The sequence below is a fragment of the Entelurus aequoreus genome, linkage group LG15, assembly GCF_033978785.1.
Source record: "Entelurus aequoreus isolate RoL-2023_Sb linkage group LG15, RoL_Eaeq_v1.1, whole genome shotgun sequence".
NCBI lineage: Eukaryota > Metazoa > Chordata > Actinopteri > Syngnathiformes > Syngnathidae > Entelurus > Entelurus aequoreus.
In genome coordinates this window covers 26703415-26726396 of record NC_084745.1, presented here as the reverse complement: position 1 = coordinate 26726396, position 22982 = coordinate 26703415, and the positions used below count along the sequence as shown (strand labels likewise).

Here is a 22982-nt window from a genome sequence, read left to right as displayed (position 1 = left end):
CACCCGGCGGAGGAAACTCATTTCGGCCGCTTGTACCCGTGATCTTGTCCTTTCGGTCATAACCCATAACGTAGATCAACCGGTAAATTAAGAGCTTTGCCTTACGGCTCAGCTCCTTCTTCACCACAACGGATCGATACAGCGTCCGCATTACTGAAGACGCCGCACCGATACGCCTGTCGATCTCACGATCCACTCTTCCCTCACTCGTGAACAAGACTCCAAGGTACTTGAACTCCTCCACTTTGGGCAAGATCTCCTCCCCAACCCGGAGATGGCACTCCACCGGCGAGAACCATGGACTCGGACTTGGAGGTGCTGATTCTCATCCCAGTCGCTTCACACTCAGCTGTGAACCGATCCAGTGAGAGCTGAAGATCCTGGCCAGATGAAGCCATCAGGACCACATCATCTGCAAAAAGCAGAGACCTAATGCAGCCACCAAACCGGATCCCCTCAACGCCTTGACTGCGCCTAGAAATTATTTCCATAAAAGTTATGAACAGAATCGGTGACAAAGGGGCAGCCTTGGCGGAGTCCAACCCTCACTGGAAACGTGTCCGACTTACTGCCTGCAATGCGGACCAAGCTCTGACACTGATCATACAGGGAGCGGACCGCCACAATCAGACAGTCCGATACCCCATACTCTCTGTGCACTCTCCACAGGACTTCCCGAGGGACACGGTCGAATGCCTTCTCCGAGTCCACAAAGCACATGTAGACTGGTTGTGCAAACTCCCATGCACCCTCAAGGACCCTGCCGAGAGTATAGAGCTGGTCCACAGTTCCACGACCAGGACGAAAACCACACTGTTCCTCCTGAATCTGAGGTTCGACTATCCGGCGAAGCTTCCTCTCCAGTACACCTGAATAGACCTTACCGGGAAGGCTGAGGAGTGTGATCTCCTGATAGTTAGAACACACCTTCCGGTTCCCCTTTTTAAAGAGAGAAACCACCACCCCGGTCTGCCAATCCAGAGGTACTGCCCCCGATGTCCACGCGATGCTGCAGAGTCTTGTCAACCAAGACAGCCCCACAGCATCCAGAGCCTTAAGGAACTCCGGGCGGATCTCATCTACGCCCGGGGCCTTGCCACCGAGGAGCTTTTTAACTACCTCAGCAACCTCAGCCCCAGAAATAAGAGAGCCCACCACAGATTCCCCAGGCACTGCTTCCTCATAGGAAGACGTGTTGGTGGGATTGAGGAGGTCTTCGAAGTATTCCCTCCACCAATCCACAACATCCGCAGTCGAGGTCAGCAGAACACCATCCTCACCATACACGGTGTTGATAGTGCACTGCTTCCCCTTCCTGAGGCGGCGGATGGTGGTCCAGAATCGCTTCGAAGCCGTCCGGAAGTCATTTTCCACGGCTTCCCCGAACTCCTCCCATGTCCGAGTTTTTGCCTCCGCGACCGCTGAAGCCGCACACCGCTTGGCCTGTCGGTACCTGTCCGCTGCCTCAGGAGTCCTGTGAGCCAAAAGAACCCGATAGGACTCCTTCTTCAGTTTGACGACATCCCTCACCGCCGGTGTCCACCAACGGGTTCTAGGATTACCGCCACGACAGGCACCAACTACCTTGCGGCCACAGCTCCAGTCAGCCGCCTCGACAATAGAGGTGCGGAACATGGTCCACTCGGACTCAATGTCCAGCACCTCCCTCGTGACATGTTCAAAGTTCTTCCGGAGGTGGGAATTGAAACTCTCTCTGACAGGAGACTCTGCCAGACGTTCCCAGCAGACCCTCACAATGCGTTTGGGCCTGCCAGGTCTGTCCGGCATCCTCCCCCACCATCGCAGCCAACTCACCACCAGGTGGTGATCGGTAGAAAGCTCCGCCCCTCTCTTCACCCGAGTGTCCAAAACATGAGGCCGCAAATCCGATGACACAACTACAAAGTCGATCATGGAACTGCGGCCTATGGTGTCCTGGTGCCAAGTGCACATATGGACACCCTTATGTTTGAACATGGTGTTCGTTATGGACAATCCGTGACGGGCACAAAAGTCGAATAACAAAACACCACTCGGGTTCAGATCCGGGCTGCCATTCTTCCCCATCACGCCTCTCCAGGTTTCACTGTCGTTGCCAATATGAGCGTTGAAGTCCCCCAGTAGAACGAGGGAATCACCCGGGGGAGCACCCTCAAGTACTCCCTCGAGTGAATCCAAAAAGGGTGGGTACTCCGATACAAATACCAATAACATGTACTAACTGTAAAGTTTTCATTGTATTGAAAGAGTGTTACTGACAGTTTAACAATATCAATATCTAAACTAGTTCATTATTCTGTTTAAATGCATACAATTGTTTGATCGAAACTGTCAATACTACACAATAACGCCGCGCTTCTAAGTATTTTTCTGATAAACCCCCCCCCCCCCCCCCCCCCCCAGGAGGAAGAAAATATTTTGTACCCCTCACCCCAACTCTCCGCCGCGACTTTAAATAGTTTTGTCTGTAAAATTGTTTATAAGTATACCTCTGTATAATATTGTGTCCTTATTAAAATAAAAAAAATAAAAAACATTTAAACATTGTTTTTTCGTCTGTAAGAGAAAATAATTTTAAGTGCATCAATTTGCCTGAAATTAAAAACAAATATGTATCCTTATTTAAACTACAAACATCTTTTGATCGACTTGAACAAAACTTGAATAAATTAAAACTCAATAAGTACAACATTCAAATGGATCAACCACATTAACTCAAGGAGCACAACATATAACATCTTAACCTACAAAACCACAATTAAAACAACTTTTAATGATTTTTTTACATTATAATGAGGAAGTCGGGATTAATGGACAATGACCACATTTTGTAGAGCACAGCTTTTTAAAGCAGGGTTTAAAGTACTGTATAATACAGCATGATACTGATAAAGCATCTTCCCCAGGGTCACACGGCCCTCGTTTAGCGGTTAGCTTTTGCTAATAGCATGCCTGCTCCTGGCTTGCTCTCGTGTGTAACATATTTAGCATCTTCCTCCAATGATGACGATACTTAAGACACTAAGAAATAAAATTTTCCGTAACAGAGGTGATCATCATTAATTAAGGGGAGAAGCTCCACACTGTGTATGGAGATACATAAATAGCTGCTAGCCACTTGTCAGCCGGGGAGCTAAAAACAAATTGTGTCAGCCATAGGGGATGGGTGTATGTGATCGGCAATAAAGTAAATAATCGGGCAAAAGCAATCACATACTATTTCATGAAAATGATCAGATACTGATCGCTGGACCATACATCGGCCCATCAATAATTGTGATAATAGATTTGCATTAGTGTTTTCCCGATACCAATATTTTGGTACCGGTAACAAAATTATTTTGATACTTTTCTAAATAAAGGGGACCACAAAAAATTGCATTATTGGCTTTATTTTAACAAAAAATCTTAGGGTACATTAAACATATGTTTCTTATTGCAAGTTTGTCCTTAAATAAAATAGCGAACATACAAGACAACTTGTCTTTTAGTAGTAAGTAAACCAACAAAGGCTCCTAATTTAGTCTGCTGACATATGCAGTAACATATTGTGTCATTTATCATTCTATTATTTTGTCAAAATGATTAAGGACAAGTGGTAGAAAATGTATTATTAATCAACTTGTTAATTTACTGTTAACTTTCTCCTTTAAGATGTTCTGTCTACACTTCTGATAAAATGTAATAATCATTTGTTCTTCTGTTGTTTGATACTTTACATTAGTTTTGGATGATACCATAAATTTGGGTATCAATCCGATACCAAGTCGTTACAGGATCATACATTGGTCATATTCAAAGTCTTCATGTGTCCAGGAACCTATTTCCTGAGTTTATAAACATAATGATTTTTTTTTTAAACAAAAGAATATGTGATGCCAAAAAATACTGACGTAATCATAGTAGTATCGACTAGATACACTCTTGTACTTGGTATAATTACAGAGGATATCAGGTGTATCATGGCATTTGCTTACATTTTGACGTCGGTGAGCTACGGTGTGTAGTGAAACATGTTTAGCTATTCCTCGTCCTGCAGGGATGATACTTGTAAGAAACTTACTTTATTTGTCGCCATGGAGGCGAGGATTAGTGATTTAGAAGTAGCTAAAACACTGCAGACTGCGGATGGACGTTAGCCGCTGGCTAGCTAGCCATGTCTTAAAGCATTTCAGTGTTATAAACTCAAACTCAAACTCAAACCTTTATCGTTAGTTTTTAAGCCAAAATGCGTCCGTTCCCCATTTTCTGTCTAAACACTGTGTCTGCTTGCAAGTACTCCGTGATTGTGCGCTACCGAACATGCTCGCCTGCTCGTTAAACCAGCAATGACACGACGTGAAGACGACAGGGTTGCAGGGGGGTGCGGGACCGGTACTTTTCAGAGGCGGTATCGTACGGAATATGATTCATTAGTATCTCGGTACTATACTAATACCCGTATACCGTACAACCCTAATTTGCATATAGTTACATCCCGACTCTGTAGTTGCTGCTGTTTTGATTAGCAAAGTAGCTCAGACCGGCTCAGCAGTTCACTGGTAAAACTCATCTAATGAACTGAGATATTTACAGTTTTCAAAGTTCCTGAGGGGTAAAAGCAGGGAGGCTACTAGAGGGACGACAACAATTAGAAAAATATTTTCTAATTCCAATAATCATGAAACCCTTCAACATGAAAAAGCAGTATTCTGAAAACTACTTTCAACAGTTTACTTCTGTTCTCTTGGAACCAACTGATGCCAAACAACATTGTGGTAGGCTCTTTTGGTGTGTTGCAGATCACATGAGTGGAAAATTAAATGACCTAAGGAGCCCTAAATACATTTAACCAAAAAAGGATTTGGCCTTAAATTTACCTTCTGAAGGTTTAAATTCTTCGGCATCCTCTAAATTGTTGTGCACAATAGGAAGCTTTCCTCCTCCAATGCTGCTAATATATAATTCATCGCCCACCAGCAGCATCAAGATTGTAGTCTCCATACAGCACACAGGAGAATTAGATTTGTCGCCATGTAAAATACTGTATGCACGTAAATAAATACTAATGTTGTGTGACTTCCTGCGTTTAATTCTAAAATTGCTCAACTTGAGCACAGCGCGTTGACAGTAACCATGCAGAGCACGGAACAGCCTTTGTTAGCTCAGGGAAAATGAAGTCAAATGGTGCGGACAGCGAGAGCCGAGACTGGCCGGAGATCTCCCGCGTCAACAACACACATCAATAAATAAATAACCTAATAAAAAACACCCGCCACAGCAGCTGAAATTATGTTTCATAGCGGGTTTTTTTTCCCCTCACTCGGAATAACACTGGGCTAAATCTTTTCTTTAAAAAGGTTAGACATGACACAGTGCTTTACTTCATGTGCCGTTTTCTACTCAATTCCCGTGAGAATAGCAAGTGGAAGCAGCCACGTGTGTAACATGGGACATAAAAGGACCTCACATGTGCACGTAACAAACAGGCATGACTGACAAAAAACAATGGAGGTACTGATGGGCATAATAATCAATACATTGACAGTTATTAGTTACCAGACCTGTCTGCAGCTGATTGATTTGCCTTTTGAAGCGATTGAGGCAACATGGAACCAGCACAGGTGCTGTTGATTTAGTCTCAGCAAAGACTAAAGAAAAGCCATTGAAGCATTTTTCTGTTGAAAACGGGAGTTCAAAACATTCAGACCTTTATTCTCCCATTTCTTGAAAATAATACACAATGCATCAACTAATTGGCAGCTCAATAGGACGTGGCATGGAAACAGGAGTTCAGAACATTCAGAAATATTCTCCCATCTCTCATAAATAAAATCAATCACAGGTGTTAAACTTAAAACCAAGCTGTCAGACGTGGCTTTCCACCTCATATAATGTGTGTTGCATCCTCATTTAACATGTGCCACCACCTCATACATACACATATATACTGTATATATATACACACACATATATCTATATATATATATATATATATATATATATATATATATATATATATATATATAGATATATATACACACACACACACACACACACACACACACACACACACATATATATATATATATATATATATATACATACATACATACATACATGTGTGTATATATATATATATACACATATATACACACACACACACACACACACACACACACACACACACACACACACACACACACACACACACACACACACACACACACACACACACACACACACACACACACACACACACACACACACACACACACACACACACACACACACTCTTCTCTCTTTGGCTGTCCATCGATTACGATGATGACGTTGCTCCAGTAATGGGTTATTGAGGGGGGTTTCGTATATGCCATTGCATGTGGCTGTGCAAGCCAATGCGCGACCCGCATGGTTTGCCACATGTGGGGCAGATGTAGTCCACGCTTGAGAGGGGGGCCCCTGCAGCGCGCTGATGTCGCTGTAAACGTTGTTGTTTTCTCCTCTCAGTGGTCTGCTCCTGGAGATGAGCAATGCCGGCGTGACTGCAGTTGCGCCAGGTGTGGCGATCAGCAGCCAAGACTTCCAGTGCGGAAGGCTGGATAGCACAGCGCTTCAGGAGGGTTTTTATGTGGTCCTTGTAGCGTTTCCGCTGACCCCCAGGAGATCTACAGCCTTCCTGGAGTTGGCCGTAGAGGATCTGTCGGGGGAGCCTCTGGGCGGGCATGCGGATTACATGCCCCACCCAGCGCAGATGTCTTTGCGCAAGGAACACTTGGATGCTGGGTGTTTGGGTCCGGTCATAAATATCCACATGTGGGACTGTCTTCCCAGGTCAGACCCAGGATCCGTTGCAGGCAGCGGATGTGGTATCTCTCCAGGATTCTGACGTGCCTTTGGTAAGGGGTCCAGGCTTCCGAACCGTATAGCAGTGTGGACAGACAAACTGCTTTGTAAACAGCTGCTTTGGTGGAAACTATCAGGTTTCTGTTCAGGAAGACTCTGGTTTTGAGCCTACCGAAGGCCGCAGACGCTAAACCAACACGGACCTGGATGTCATTATCGATGTTACAGGTGGGGGACAGGACACTTCCGAGATAGGTGAAATGTGGAACGATGGTGAGCTGCTGACCATCAATGTTAAAGACAGGCACTTCTGACTGGTGGGTAGAGTGTTGCGCAATGATCTGTGTTTTGAAATGTTGACCTTGAGTCCTAGGGCACTGTATGTGGATGAGACCACGTTAAGTGCACGTTGTAGAGATTCTGGCGTGTGGGCAAGGAGAGCACAATCGTCAGCATACTGAAGTTCTAGGATCTGTTGTTTTGTAATTTTAGTGAAGGCCTGGAGGCGCCGGATGTTGAAGAGACTGCCGTCCAGCCGGAACTGTATGTGGATGCCATCTGTGGTTCCCAGAGCTTTGTGTGTGAGGAGGGTGACTGCTGAGAGAAAGAGGTTGAATATGACAGGGGCTAGGACACATCCCTGCCTGACCCCGACTTTCACATTAAAAGAGGGGGATTGCTGGCCTCCAATGCGGACACAGGCTCGCATTCCATCGTGAAGTTGTCTCAGGATGTTGAGGAACTTTGGCGGAATCCCCAGCCTTCCCAGTAAGTCCCAGAGGAGATTCCGGTTTACAGTGTCAAATGCCTTGGACAGGTCGATGAAGGCGATGTACAGATCCTGGTGGTGTTCTCTGCACTTTTCTTGTACCTGCCTGGCTACAAAGATCATGTCAGTAGTACTGCGATCTCTTCTGAATCCACACTGTGATTCAGGCAGGATGTTCTCAGAGATGTGAGTAACTAAACGAGAGAGCATGACCCGGGCAAGAACTTTCCCAGCAACCGAGAGCAGGGAAATTCCTCTGCTGTTTCCACAGTCGGCTTTGTCACCTTTCCTCTTAAAGATGGTTATTATAACAGCATCTTTCCATTCCTGGGGGATGGCTTCAGAGGACCAGATGGAATCAATCAATTGGTGAAGCCGGCGGGTGAGGAGATAGCCACCAAACTTCAGCACCTCAGCTGGGATACCGTCAGGGCCTGGGCTTTTGTTGTTTTTTAGGCCCTTGATGGCTTTTAGGACCTCAGCAAAGGTAGGCGGGGAGTCCAGGTGGTCGACAGGGGGAGTGGTTGGGAAATTGGTGAAAATGTCCTGGTCAGAGGGATTTTCGGAGTTAAGGAGAGTGTTGAAATGTTCAGCCCATCTATTTAGGATCTGGGGTGTGTCCTTATAGAGGGTGACTCCGTCTGCCGGTCTGACTGGGGTTATGTTTTTTCTCTGTGGACTATATACGGATTTGACGGCATCATAAAATCCATGGGAACTGTTTGTGTCAGCATAAAGTTGGATCTCACTGGCTTTCTTGATCCACCAGTCATTTTCCATGGCTCTGAGGGTACGCTGGACTTCGGCTCTTATGGAGGAGAGTCGAGTCTTTAGTGTGATGGATCGTGGGTTGGCCAGGTAAGCAGCATGGGCTTTGTGTTTTGCCTGGAGAAGTTTATGGATACCCGGTGCACTGTTGTCAAACCAGTCCTGATGTTTACGCCTGGTGTACCCAAGTGACTCCTCTGCTGCCTGATGGATGGCAGTTCTTAGGGAGTTCCAGCAGGTGTTGATGTCAGGGTCCAGGTAGGTATCAGGGATTGCAGACAAATGTTCTGCAAGCTGTGCTCTAAGCTGGTCTACAGATTGCTTGGATGTGAGTGTTTCACAGTTGAGTCTCTTGTTTCGTGATGTTTTCTTCAGTTGGGGGCGGACTTCCATCTGAAATTTGGCTCTGATCATTCGATGGTCAGTCCAGCAGTCCGCTCCACGCATCGCTCTGGAGATTAGGACCTCCTTCCTGTCTCTACGACGGGTGATAATATAGTCGAGGAGGTGCCAATGTTTGGAGCGAGGATGTTGCCAGGAGGTCTTGAATTTATCCTTGAGCTGGAACAGGGTGCTGGTGATGATCAACTGATGTTCAGAGCAGAGTGTAAGGAGGCGAAGCCCATTATCATTAAGCCTACCAACCCTGTGCTGACCAAGTGTTCCGGTCCAGAGCCCACTGTCAGAGCCCACCCTCGCGTTAAAATCCCCGAGGAGTATGAGCTTGTCGGTGGGAGGCGTTCCCTCAATGGCGGAGTTTAGTGAGGCATAGAATGTGTCCTTGCTCTCGAGGTCTGCATCCAGGGTTGGGGCGTAGGCGCTGATAAGGGTGACATGGCGATTTTTCGTGAGTGGTACACGCCACGTCATGAGCCTTTCGCTTATACCCACTGGAGACTCTGGGATATTGTGAAGAAGGCTTGTCCTGGCGGAAAAACCCACTCCATGTAGACGACGGGAGCCTTCTGGATGACCCTTCCAGAAGAAAGTGTAGCCTTCTCCCGCCTCCGTAATTGAGTCTTCCCCATGTAAGCGGGTTTCGCTCAGGGCGGCTATGTCAATGCCGTATCGGTTTAGTTCATGCGCAACGAGTGCTGTTCTTCGCTGCGGGCGGCAGGAGAGATCACGCACATCCAGAAGTGTGCGGACGTTCCATGACGCTATTGTGAAGGGAATTTTGTTTCTCTTGTACGATTGTTTTCGACCGCATAAAGGGATGGCCCGGCAGCTGCGGTAGGCTGCCCGGGCGATGAGGAACAGACCATTTTTAGGCCACCTTTTCTAGGCCCTTCCCATTTCAGGGTGAGCAGAGCGGTGCTGCTCAGTCACGTGCGAAGCTGCCGGGGAGGCATGCTGTTCCATCCCATGCCACAGCGACCTTCACTCGCACGCCGCCTACGTGCAGGGTTGGGCTAGGTACTGCCAGTCACATCCTTGACCTGTACCAGCCACCCTTCCCCATCGCCGCAGGACTTGAGGGCGGGGAGGTTGGGGGTAGTGCTGAGGAGGAGCAAAACACCTGCGCAGTGAATTGATTTAAGTGGTGGTAGAAGTGCGCAGTCTCTACCCGCACTGTTTTGTCTTGGCCCCATGTGGCGTCCTCCAGTGGCATGAAAAGCTCATGACGACCTTCTGCCGCATGGTGTTGCAGAGGACTGCCAGAGCACCGGTCTGTTGGTGACTGCCTAATGCGGGTCCTCGCCACAGATTTTTCGTTAGGGGTTTTCTCCCGTAGCCTATAACCAAGTGGTTAGCCAGTAGGCACTGGTCAATGAGGCAGAGACTTTTGAGGCGGTCTCTGCAAGCTATTTTAACCCATAGCTGGGACCCTGACAGGTACTACCACCCCGGGTCAGAGTGGACCTGGGAGTAATGATGACTGAGGGGTAACTCCACCTTCCCCAGAACTCCAGAACTCCCGAACTGAAGCCTCATCACCGGATGCAGTTTTGAGTCATACCCAGGACACACACACACACACATATACATATATATATATACATATACATATACATATATATACATATACATATATATACATATATATACATATATATACATATATATATATATATATCTATATATATATATACACACATACATATATATATATATATACACACATACACACACACACATATATATATATATATACATATATATATATACACATACACACACACACACACACACACATATATATATATATATACATACACATATATATATATATATATATATATATATACATATATATATATATATATATATATATATATATATATATATATATATATATACATATACATATATATACATATATATATATACTGTATACACCCACACACACACATACATACCACAAAAAATGTCATTATTGGCTTTATTTTAACCAAAAAAATCTTACAGTACATTAAACATATGTTTCTTAAATAAAATAGTGAACATACAAGACAACGTGTCTTTTTTTTTTTTTTTTTTTTTATAATGTCCTGCCCAGCTTCTCGGGCAAATCATATAGTAGATGGAGATGCCCATATCGGCTGTTCAGATTTACTTTACAAAAGAGAAGTGTAGGATACTTCTCTTGTTGCCTTACTTGTATTTTGACTTTATTAAATGTATTTATATTATCATTTGGTGCAGCCGGGCCGGAGCAGGAGGGGATAGAAAGAGAGAAAAAGGAAGACAGAGGGGGGAATTGTGGGGACAAGAGGGGGATTAGACAGAGAGACAAAAACAACAACAGCAAACACAACAACAACAACAACAGAGCAACATCAGCAAATACGACATGTACAAATATGATGGTAAAAGTAATAGCAAATAAGCAGTTAGCGAAAATTTAAAAAAAAAAAAAATACAGAAATGACAATGAGCATTATTACACTAAAAATGGAGCAATATGAATACCAATAGAAATAGTGCTATTGATAATAAACAATACCAGTACTTTACCTTTATTATCAACAATACAATTGTTCAAATGCAACAATACATATACGTAATGATAACTTGAGATACGAAAGAATGCAGAAAAATGGAGGGGAAGAAAGAGAAGCAACCTTAACCTTGTAGATTGTTATAGTAACAATAGGTTAAGCTTTGTCAGTGTGCCATGTGTTATACCCAGTTTACCCTAGGGCAACAACGTTAATATATGTTTGATGAAACGTGATTATGTGCATGAGTGTATGTGTGCATATGTACTTGTATATGTACAGTATGTGTATGTGTGCTTGTACAGTGAATGTATATGTACAGTATGTGTATATGTGTGTACAGCGAATGTATATGTACAGTATGTGTATACAGTATGTGTGTTTGAACAGTGAATGTATATGTACAGTATGTGTATGTGTGTGTTTGTACAGTGAATGTATGTGTAGTATGTGTGTGTTTGTACAGTGAATGTATATGTACAGTATGTGTATATGTATGTTTTTACAGTGAATGTATATGTACAGTATGTGTATACAGTATGTTTGTATAATGAATGTGCGTGTGGATGTACGAACTTTGAGTGTGTAAATATGTACTGTATTTATTTGTATATGTATGTGGGAGCGTAGGTACCTATGTATGTCTGTATGTATGTGTGTGAGTATATGTGAATTTGCATGTACAATACATTTGACTCCCAGTGTGTGCGGGAGCCAGAGTACGGCCCCAGCCTCCCCGAGAGCCCATCCCACAAACAGTAGGTGTGGTGCCCAGGGAACCAGGGGCCACCGCCCCCACGTAGCCAAGCCGGACAGCGACAGGAACCCCAGAGCCTGGCCCACCGTGCCGCCCACAAGGGCCAGCAGCAGGCCGCAGACAGACGCACCCGGCAGAGGACAAGGCACGAGAAAAACAGGGGCCAGCCAGACCCCAAGCCAGCGAGAGACCACACCCCACACGGACAGAAAGGCGGGACGCCCCGCCCGAGGGGCCCGGAGACCCCCCGCAACCGGACGGGAAGACCGCCCCCGCCCCACCGGCAACAGGGCCCCCACGATCCCCCCCCCCACCCCCGGAGAGCGCGGCGAGGCCAGCCCACGGCCACCCCACCCAAGCCGGCCGCTACAGGACCACCCAGCACGGGGCCACAGGAACCACCCACCCCACCCGCAGGGACCCCAACGATGGAGATGGAACAACCAGCAACCGCCCCGCCGAGTCCCCCCCCCGAGGTAGGGGAATAAATAAATAAAATAAATAAATACATAATAATAATAATAATAATAATATTAATAAAATATATTTTTTTTTAAAAAGGGGAAAAAAAAAAAAAATAATAATAATTAAATCTATTTATTAAAAAAAATAAAAATTAAATAAATAAATTAAAAAAAAGAATTAAAAGAAGATCACAGACATGCTGACACACAAGGTCGCTACCCCAACAACTGGCCGACTCGCAGCACCTCGGAATACCCTGCAGCACCAAGCCACCACAGTAGACGCAGGGACCAGACCCAGCAGGCCCCAACCAAGACGGCCACCCGGAAGGGATGGACGGCGGGACCCAGGAGCTCCAGACACGCAGTCCGGATGCAGTAGCCTGAGGCGCCGACCCCCACCCGACAGGCAGGCCCAGAACGTACCCCCAGAAATATACATACATATATATATACATACACATAAACATACACATGTACACATACACGCACATACACATGCATACACATACACATATATATACATACATACATACATACATACATACACACACACACATACACATACATATACACAGTTTGTCAGCCCCGACAACCACCACGCGCGCGCGCTGCCACCAGTCACAACATCAGCCACCCCCCTGCACCAGACCCAGCAGCCACGGGCGCCCACACCACAAACAAACGGCAGCAGAAACAGCAGCCACAACACCCACAGACAGCCAGCACCACCCAATCAAATCAAAGCGATCAAAAAATAAACCGCGACCGGCAACCACACGCCAACAGGATCACAGACGTGTCTTTTAGTAGTAAGTAAACAAACAAAGGCTCCTAATTTAGTCTGCTGACGTATGCAGTAACATATTGTGTCATTTATCATTCTATTATTTTGTCAACATTAAGGACATGTGGTAGAAAATGAATTATTAATCTATTTGACCATTTACTGTTAATATCCGGTTATTTTCTGTTTCAAAATGTTCTAACTACACTTCTGTTAAAAGTTAAAGTTAAAGTACCAATGATTGTCACACACACACTAGGTGTGGTGAAATTTGTCCTCCGCATTTGACCCATCCCCTTGTTCATCCCCTGGGAGGTGAGGGGAGTAGTGGGGAGCAGTGGGGAGCAGTGGGCAGCAGCGGCGCCGCGCCCGGGAATAATTTTTGGTGATTTAACCCCCAATTTCAACCCTTGATGCTGAGTGCCAAGCAAAATGTAATAATAATAATAAATTGTTTGATACTTTACATTAGTTTTGGATGACACCACAAATTTGGGTATCAATCCGATACCAAGTAGTTACAGGATCATACACTAGTCATATTCAAAGTCCTCATGTGTCCAGGGACATACGTCCTGAGTTTATAAACATATTATAAATTTTATAGAAACGAAAGATTTTGTGATGTTAAAAAATATCTATGTAATCATAGTATCGACTACATATGCTATTGTACATGGTATCATTATAGTGGATGTTAGGTGTAGATCCACCAATGGCGTTTGTTTATATTGTAGCATCACGTAAGGGTTGGTGCTGCAGGGAATTCTGGAAATTTGTTCTGTAGTGTTTATGTTGTGTTGCGGTGCAAATATGCTTCCAAAATGTGTTTGTCGTTCTTGTTTGGTGTGGTTTCACTATATGGCACATGTTTATGACAGTGTTGGCATTGTTCATACGGCCACGTGACATGTATGGCTGTTGAGTAAGTATGCACTTCATTTGCTCGTGTGCAGTGTGTTTAAAGTCAAAATGATTGTGTCATTAGTTCATTATCGGGCACGATGAAATCTTGGTTAGGCTTTGTCAATCATAGACTACAAGATTTGTGAATTGTTTGTAATGTAAATTGGTCTAAACTCACCACAAAGGTAACATTGATTTTTCAAAAATGATTTTACAGTTTGAAAGTTGCCATCAATCCCACGTGGATGCTCGGGATTAAACGTATGAGATATATATATATATATATATATATATATATATATATATATATTCTGAGCGCGATGATGCCACGTTATCGATGGGAAAATGCATTGTTACAGGAGTTCAGAACATTCAGAAAAAGATTACCCCATCCCAGTATTTTTTTTTTATATTTAATATTTATAAAATGAGAAATAATTACAAATTCCCTAAAATAATGTTTTAATCTAATATAATAATTAAAAAAGAAGCTTTTTTGCATGTGACATTATAACTTGTTTTTGCTTTTTTTACATTGAGTGGCTTTATTGCAGTTGGAGTTGTGCATGTGTACAATAAGTGAGGACAACAGGAAGCAGCAGGTTTGCTTGCTTGGCTCCACATTGCTGCTAAACGAACTTTGGCACAATTATTAAATGCAGCCCAGCAAGGTCCAGATGTGACGTCACGTCTGGGAACAGCAGAAGATGTCTGCTCTTGATGCAACACCATGCATGCACATATACTGTTGACGATTGTTGCTCTCTTCCCCTTCCAGGCTCCACCACAAGTGCTCCATTTCCCACCTCCAATGTCTTTCACGTTACACTCCATCTCCCCCATCATTTTTGCCACTTACCCCTTCCTGTGAATTCCCTCTTCTCTCACCTGCATCCTTAACCCTGTGTACCTTCACAGCGTTTTGTCACTTCGCATATTTCCCTGTCTCTTCTTTTCTCTCCTCCTTTTTATCGCTATCATTTCTTCCTTTGTCTCCAGGCTGAGACGGAGGACAATAGAGCGGAGGGAGGAGGGATGACGGAGGGAGTCCCATACGTGTTGAGCTCATTAGAAGACGAAGAACAAGGGAGAGAATCCGAAGCGCACTCTCGCACACGTTCACATATTGCCAGCCTGCTGGAGCCATTCCAATGCTGACACATCACTAGACGACCTCTTTCCAAATCTCAGTCCCATTAATCACTGCTGTATACAACAACCTAGTGAGAAACCTCATGCACTGTCAGATTACTGTGAAACCTTTAATAAGCCACAAAAAACAGTGCTTTGCATTTACAATGGGATATTCAAAAGCTCAATTACTTTCTATACAAAGGGAATTAAAAACAAGCTCAAGCTTACCTTTGACCAAAAGCTATGATTGATTTTTATTCATGCGATTGAGAGGTAAAAGTCCCACATCTTCATTTTTAGTTGTCAAGTAGGTCAACAGATGGTGAGGTTACACGGGTGTTGCAACATCTCAAACAGGTGTTGTATAATAAAAAAAATTATAATATTAATGTAGCTACATCTAAGAATCAATACAAATGAACAACGCTCAGTGTTTTCCATACATCCTATTATTTATGGGCGCCTGCCCATATAATAATAAACAATAATAAACCAATGCATTAAAATGAGTCATTATAATGCGATGCAGTTCGCTAAATAGTGTGAACAACAATAATCATTTTCCATAAGACATCTCTCACAAAAGAGGAAATACAAAGGCAAAACTAAAAAGTGTAAAAATAATAAATAAATAAATACAATTATTGATTGAAAAAAAAAAAAAGAAGAAAGTTGTAATACTGTGGAAAAAAGCTGTATTCTTCAAAAATATATATAGTATTGTTAATAGAAATAAGATTTTAACAAGATAACTTGTCAAATATTTGTCTTATGACTACAATTAAAAAGAAAATGAAAATATAAAAATTCAAAAGGAAGAACATAGTTGTAATACTATGCAAAAAACTTGTATTTTTCAGGAAAATATATAGTGATAGAAAAAGAAAAATACAAACAAAAATTACAATAAAAATGTAATACAAAACAACAAACATATTGTAACATTAATAAAAACATACATAATTTTAACAAGTTAACTTGTTAAATGTTAGTATTTTGACTACTATTACTAAAACAAATTAAAAATAGTTGAAAAATTCCAGACATTAAAAAAAAATTGTATGGGAACATTTAATTTTTCCAGGAAGAAATACATTCATAACCAAAATTATTAATTTCAACAAGTGAATGCCAAATGTTAGTTTTAGGGGCACACTGAAAATGAAATAGAAATTTTAATTAATAGCAATTGCAAGAAAATTACAAAAGTAAACATCATACTTTTAAATAGGAGGTCAAATCTTTATCTTTATATTCCAAATATCTACTTTCAAGCCTGTAATGTCCTGGGTATAATGAGGCTTTCATGCTTCTTTTTTTTAAAACAGCAAACGCATTGAGGCAGACTTAACAGAGCCCCTGCTGGTTGAAGATTAGTACTGCACTCAATTTTTTCTGACTTTTGCTCATATACGCCATTATATCATTCAATTAAATTACGGCTTTCTTTTGTTTGTCATTATCTTGGTAAATGGTAGGTAAGTAGCTTCATGTTACCAGTCTTTTCTGCACACACCATCATGGCACTTCCTTCTCCTCGTACAGAGTTCAAAAGGTCAGTGACGAGCCGACCTCCTTGTGAGCGTTGACGCGTTCAGGGACACTCGGGTAATCAAGGACCTTGGACTGAAATCCCGCAACTAATCAGAACATCTCGTCCTGCAGCAGTATTTCACCTTGCCACTTGCCGTCATCGGCAGATGTAAAGATAAGAGTAATGATTACACATTATTGACTCAAATTACACAAGGCCCCAAAGGACGGCCATGTTGGATGCTGTATTGCACAATAAGAGCAGAGAGGAGTGATGCTACGGTTTTAATGGTGTGAAAACGTGTATTTCATCTTCTCACACTTATGGGGAACGTTACAAAAGATGTCCATTAACGGTGGTGGGTTGTTGTTGTTTTTTAATAGATATATATGTGATTAAAACAGCCCATTGTAATCCACTCATAACTGAAAGCATGAATGATTGATGAGCATATGGAGGCTGTCAACACCTCCTGTGTGTCCATCAAAATGCAATCAAAGCACCAGCCAGTGCCACTCAACTGTGGTCCAGCCGTGACACATCTCAGGCAACGAGGAGGGAGTTAAGAGGAGCGGTAAATCTACGTATGTCCCGTCTTCGTCCTTTTAAACCGTAACATCATTCATGCTGAGGTACAAAATAAATAAATAAATGCTGCAAAGCATTTACACTTTACAGTTAATATAGACAAGATAAACATACTTGCCAACCCTCCCGAATATTCCGGGAGACTCCCGAATTTCAGTGCCTCTCCCGAAAATCTCCCGGGACAACCATTCTCCCGAATTTCCAGCCGGACAACATTATTGGGGGCGTGCCTTAAAGGCACTGCCTTTAGCGTCGTCTCTCACCTGAAAAGGAGACTATTATATATGTCTCCGTTATCTGTAGGTTTATCTATAACCAGTGTTGGGACTAACGCGTTACTGTAACGCCGTTAGTTTCGGCGGTAACTAGTAATCGAACGCATTATTTTTTATATTCAGTAACTCAGTTACCGTTACTACATGATGCGTTACAGCCTTATTTTAGGTTATTTTTTATGTAGTATCGGCTAGAAACAGAAGATCTGAGTGTGTTTTATTGCAGCGCTACGGTGTCGTTCTTCTGAATCTCTTGTGTCACACGGAGGAGGCGCGCTGTGTGAGGAGGGAGGGAGGGGAGGGGAGGGGTGCGCGCAGCAGCATTGGTGAGGGAGGGGTGGAGACAGAGAGAGCGAGAGAGTTGCTAACGCGCATGCGTCGCCAGGCTCAGCTTTTTAATCGATAGATTTATCAGATTTCATTTTTTATTATCTATAGCAGGGGTGTCAAAAGTGTGCACCGGAGGCCATTTGCGGCCCACAGCTAATGTTTTAAAGGCCCACAGCACAATCTAAAAATACTATTAAAATAAACAAAAACATAACAAAATTGAAATAAAAAAGCTTAAAGGTGAATTGTAATTTAGAAAGAGTTGCAATGTTGACTAACAAAACAAAGCTGCTTTTTTTTTCTTTCAAACTGTCATTGCTCAAAACATAATATTGAATCATAATCAATGTTATTATGAATTATAGAACACACACTCTGTCAATTCTCTTATATACTCTTTATTTCTAGACTTCTAGGGTGTTTGATTATCACATCACTCTAAATGTATAGACTATAAAGTTCACAAACAAAAAGAGGGATGCTAGTGGGGCAGGCCAATCTTTCCTTATCTCTAAACTAAAACTGGGGAAATGTGTAGAGTGTTCTGGGCTTCAGACATGATTTTATTTCAGAATTCCTTGAGAGAAAAAACGCCTGGTTAGGCTTTGGTATGTAAAGTTAAAGTTAAAGTACTTCCTTGGTTTACAGCTATGTTGTTATTACGCTGTTTGTTACTTATGTATGTTATGTTGCAGCTATTTAAAATAGTTTTGTCAATTTGTTCTGCCCTGAAATAAATTGGCCCTTTGAAACATATCTTTGTCTTTGTGTGTTGTATGTAGACCACATTGCTTAGCAGAGTTCAGTGATGCAAATGCATGTCAAGTTGATCAACAGATTGTATTATTCTCCAGTGCAATAACAGTACTGAAATGAAGGCTAAAAGGGCATTAATGGGAGCTTTTAAAAAAAAAAAAAAGAAGTAACTAAATAGTTACTTTTCACAGTAACGCATTACTTTTTGGTGTAAGTAACTGAGTTAGTAACTGAGTTACTTTTGAAATAAAGTAACTAGTAACTAACTAGTTACTGGTTTTCAGTAACTAACCCAACACTGTCTATAACCCATAAGTAGGCAGGCACGGAGCTATTTCTCAGCGTGTGTTTATTCCAGCCAGCACGTTAATACACTGGCACACAACATCCGGATTCCCATCATACATTGCTTCAAAACTACGGCAAGTAGTAATGTCCAAAATTTCCAGCCGTACAACATTATTGGGGGCGTGCCTTAAAGGCACTGCCTTTAGCGTCCTCTCTCACCTGAAAAGGAGACTATTATATATGTCTCCGTTATCCATAGGTTTATCTATAACCCATAACACGGTGGCCGAATGGATATAGTCACTCATGAACGATCAGAGAAGCACAAAGCTGGTCACAGCCCAGTATTATGGGCCACCTTGCTAAATGGAGACCCGCGGGTGTAACATATGCCAAGACAAAGATGGCTATGCTGATAGCTGCAAAAAACATCCCGTTCTCATTTGTGGATGTTTTCAACAAATCCGTGAAGGATATGTTCCCGGATTCAGAGATCGCTCGCCAGTACTCAAATGGCAGAACAAAGGCTACTCAAATAGTGAAAGGTAAGTGTTATTATTTTATTTTTTTTAAGTAAGCAGCAAGTACAGTACAGTTAGTAGAACAACTGTGTTTTCATTACTGTGTACTGTACTATATTATATATATATATACACACACTACCGTTCAAAAGTTTGGGGTCACATTGAAATGTCCTTATTTTTGAAGGAAAAGCACTGTACTTTTCAATGAAGATAACTTTAAACTAGTCTTAACTTTAAAGAAATACACTCTATACATTGCTAATGTGGTAAATGACTATTCTAGCTGCAAATGTCTGGTTTTTGGTGCAATATCTACATAGGTGTATAGAGGCCCATTTCCAGCAACTATCACTCCAGTGTTCTAATGGTACAATGTGTTTGCTCATTGGCTCAGAAGGCTAATTGATGATTAGAAAACACTTGTGCAATCATGTTCACACATCTGAAAACAGTTTAGCTCATTACAGAAGCTACAAAACTGACCTTCCTTTGAGCAGATTGAGTTTCTGGAGCATCACATTTGTGGGGTCAATTAAACGCTCAAAATGGCCAGAAAAAGAGAACTTTCATCTGAAACTTGACAGTCTATTCTTGTTCTTAGAAATGAAGGCTATTCCACAAAATTGTTTGGGTGACCCCAAACTTTTGAACGGTAGTGTATATATATATACAGGTATATGAGAAATACTTGAATTTCAGTGAATTCTAGCTATAAATATACTCCTCCCCCCAATCACAAACACAGATCCCCTCTGACTGACTATTTATTTTTAGTCCCCCAGCTAACAAGCGGTTAGGAGCTAAGTATGTGTCTCCATACACAGTGTGGAGCCGCTCTCCTAAGCTAATAATAACCCCATCTATGATGGCAAACAAACTGCATTTCTTAGAATCATTATAAAGTATCACTGGAGGACAAGGCTAAACATGTTACACACTGAGAACAATCTGCTGAAAATGATGGAAAGCGTCACTCTCCATAGCAAACATGGCAAATGACGCCGTGGTCGAAAACAAATGTTATGATATTCAACACTCTTACTGCCATCCGACGGCTAGAGGCGATAGTGCAACCCCCCAATTCGTCACATTTCATGTGTCAGGTAAACTGCGACGAATGGGGCCATAAGACTCCCCTTCCAACTGTAACAACAACTGCTGGTGTGTCAGCCTTGTCACAGTCAGTACACGACATGTAAAAGGAGGGCAGATTGATCCATACATTTGTGGTGTCCATACCAATGGTAGTATCAGTATGTAATGGATACTAGATTGATTAGGTCAATGTTTTTATTTTTTTCCAAATCATTGTTTTTGTTTGTTTTTTGTTAATGTTGAAAAACAGATAATTCCCTGGACACAGGAGGGCTTTGAGGGCAAAAAAAAAAAAGAGTGTGGATATTCTTTTTGACTTTGTTTAGTTATTGTGTACTATTGACTTGGACAATTGAATGTAATCAAATAGAAGAAGAAACTAGTTTAAATAGTGTGTTGATATTGTTAAACTCTCAATAGCACTCACCATTAATACATTTAAAAATGTGATCTCACTCATGAATGATCGATATCGGGATCGGCAGCATAAAACTTTGATTGGACCTTCCCCAAATTGTATTGCTTGTATTCCGACATGTGACTTCTTACCAGAAGTGAAAACCAGCAGTGGTCGACCAAGCCAAGATGGCTGTTGTACAGCAAGAAACGCGTGAACAATCTGAGTACAAAAGAGGCTTAAATCTTCCTGCAAAAAGCAGATAATAATCCAACCATGCAATGGAATAGATCCCTATACTTTATCAAAAAAAGATTTGTCGGTCGCGTTCTCAGACATATCGAACGATTGTGCTCCAAACATCATTCTACACGACAAAACAGGTGAAAACTTGGAAAAGCATGGAGGTCTACACCTTCTTTGTGTGTGGCTGGGTCAAGGAAATTGGTATCAAGACTCTCCTGGATAAATATGCATCGTTTTTGCTCGGGTAAAGTTGCATTTCATGATTTAACTTTGCGTCTACCGCCATGTTTGTTGCTGTTGTTGCTGCACGCGCCGTTTACGAGCAGTGTTATAAATACAGATGTCAACATTGTGTATGTGCTGAAAACTTCATTTATGATTGTCGCCTTTGGTAAAAGATCTCTTTTAGGTTTTGCTCACATTTGATTTCTTTTATTTAGACTGGCAGAGTTGGTGCATAATAAAACACTTGTAGCAAAAATGCAATTTAAGAAATAGAAATGATACCAAGATAATACTTAAATGGGAAATAGTAGGGGTGTGGGAACAAAACGATTCTAATTTGAATCGCGATTCTCACGTTGTGCGATTCAGAATCGATTCTCATTTTTAAAAAAATTGATTTTTTTTTTATTTATTTAATTTTTTCGTAATTTTTTTTTTTTTTTTTATTATCAATCCAACAAAACAATACACAGCAATACCATAACAATGCAATCCAATTCCAAAACCAAAACCTAACCAGCAACACTCAGAACTGCAATAAACAGAGCAATTGAGAGGAGACACAAACACGACACAGAAGAAACAAAGTAGTGAAACAAAAATGAATATTATCAACAACAGTATCAATATTAGTTACAATTTCAACATAGCAGTGATTAAAAATCCCTCATTGACATTATCATTAGACATTTATATATAAAAAATTAAAATGAACAATAGTGTCACAGTGGCTTACACTTGCATCGCACTCATAAGCTTGACAACACACTGTGTCCAATATTTTCACAAAGATAAAATAAGTCATATTTTTGGTTCATTTAATAGTTAAAACAAATTTACATTATTGCAATCAGTTGATAAAACATTGTCCTTTACAATTATAAAAGATTTTTACAAAAATCTACTACTCTGCTTGCATGTCAGCAGACTGGGGTAGATCCTGCTGAAATCCTATGTATTGAATGAATAGAGAATCCTTTTGAATCGGAGAAAAAAAATCGTTTTTGAATCGAGAATCGTGGGACACCCAAAGATTCACAGCCCTAGGAAATAGTAAACAAAAGAGGCTTAAATCTTCCTGCATAATCCTAATGTGCAATGGAATAGATCCCTATACTTTATCAAAAAAAGATTTGTCGAGTGATATCAAGGATCATACGTCGGTCGCGTTCTCAGACATATCGAACGATTGTGCTCCAAACATCATTCTACACGACAAAACAGGTGAAAACTTGGAAAAGCATGGAGGTCTACACCTTCTTTGTGTGTCTGGGTCAAGGAAATTGGTATAAAGACTCTCCTGGATAAATATGCATCGTTTTGCAATTAGGGCTGGGCGATATATCCCGCTTCATGCGGGAAGATGTTGAAC

The 22982-nt window shown here is 41.9% G+C and overlaps 1 protein-coding gene across 5 annotated transcripts in view; it reads right to left on the bottom strand.

Moving 5' to 3' along the window:
• The window catches only part of ctnnd2a (catenin (cadherin-associated protein), delta 2a), a 726237-nt gene that overhangs the window by 688754 nt on the left and 14501 nt on the right, over positions 1–22982 (bottom strand). The gene's annotated exons all lie outside the window — the stretch shown is intronic.